This window comes from Rhinopithecus bieti, unplaced genomic scaffold, assembly GCF_001698545.2.
Source record: "Rhinopithecus bieti isolate Rb0 unplaced genomic scaffold, ASM169854v2 scaffold_13184, whole genome shotgun sequence".
NCBI classification, from domain to species: Eukaryota; Metazoa; Chordata; class Mammalia; order Primates; family Cercopithecidae; genus Rhinopithecus; species Rhinopithecus bieti.
The window spans coordinates 1,466,594-1,468,382 of NW_016807417.1; positions in this window are offsets into that span (position 1 = coordinate 1,466,594).

The following is a 1,789-nucleotide window of genomic DNA, read 5'->3' on the forward strand; positions in this document are numbered from 1 at the left end:
TTTCGTTTTTTTTTTTTAATTAGAAAATTTCTGAGATGGAAGCAGCTATGTTTTCAAATGTATTTGTAAATCACTGATTGTACTAATGAATGCAGCTATCAATTAAAGAAGCGTAATTACCTTGGTTTTCAAGAAAAAAAAAAAAAGATTCTCCAATATTTAAAATCTAGAAACTAGTGTAAAACTTGGGCTGCGTTGCTTTCAGAAACAGTATGTACTCTTTGGTGCTGCAGGAATGTTGCAGGCATCACACTTCAGGAATCATTCCAAACAATGTTATTAATATGTCAACAGCAGATTGCTCAAAAGACACGAAGATCCTAAATACCTATCAGTATTTTGTCAGAAAGCCAGATAGGTGTAGTGCTAAATAAGTCCAATCCAACTACTGGTCAAGTTTGTTCTTGACTTGTAGGAAATCATAGGTTAAATGTACATGTGTCCAAATAACTAGAACATGTTCTTTTGGTGGGTTCATTGTAATTCTCAGATTAAAAAAGAACCCTTGATAATCTAATTTTTTCTACCTGATGTATTGATGTTTTAATACTCTCACTATTTCAAAAGATAAAGGAGCAACTTAGAACATTGGTGCTTTAAACTACATACACACTTACATCTGGAATTTCTTACATAATTCAAATATTAACCGGGCAGGATATAAACTAGTCTGGATAAAGTATACTTATGCAAAGCTGGTGCGAAACCTTATAACATACCTAAGTTTTTACGTATGTCAAAATACATACATACAACAGATCTACCTAGGAAAATTAAATCAGGCTACTTCAAGTCGTTGAAAAGAAGACAGAATTACCTAATTCTCAGACCTCAGAGGTAATTTTATGATCTCCTTAGGAATGTAAAATTATTTCATTCAGGATTGCAAAAGAGAATATATCAAACTAATAGTAACTTGCATTTACCAAAATATTTTAGCCCTTACTTTTGTTCATCTTTGAAGGTTTTCACTCATCTGGGCACCATTCACAAGAAGCCCCAGTGAGTGCATACATTAGTCTAATCCTATTTTCTTTTGGGAAGCAGAACTTAGGCTGAAGTTTTTATTTAGTGAGCTTAGTAAGTAATCAATAGACATTTTTGCCTGAATTAAGCTGGCCATATGTTGGCTCATTTACTTATTTATTTAACTCTTTCAGAAATAATCTCTGGAAAAACCCATTATCTATCTGCATCATATATTTGACATTCTTCGATGCTCAGGACGTAAGTGAATCACTCTTCACTATATTCTTAAAGAGACACAAAAAAGGAGGATGCTTGGAAGGGGGACAAATTTATCAAAAGTGAATTAAAATTATACAAAGTAGAAAAATGCCCCATACAAGTTTCAAATCTTATTTCAATAGGATGTGTATACTGTAGAGTTCAAAGGGTTCCGCACTTTTCTCCTAAAAATATAATAGACTTGCTATGTTTTAAAATTACATATAAAAATACTCCTTGTGTAAGACAATGTTTTAAATATTAAATATTTTTTAATTATATCTTTATTCTTTAGAGGTAATCCTTCAACCTTCTTTGTATATCCACAAAGAAGAATTTAAATAGTGTTTAATTATATTGCTAGATTCAAAATTAAGCTGTTAGCCACAAACCTGCCATTACAAAGGGACACGTAAAAGACGCACACCATAGAGTATATCTACATTCAAAAAACATAATCTTCCTAGCACTCTCTGACAATTCATAACATAATTTATAACAATACAGGTGTTATGGTAGAAAAAAAAACAAAATGAGAAGCTTGATAATATCTACAGACATG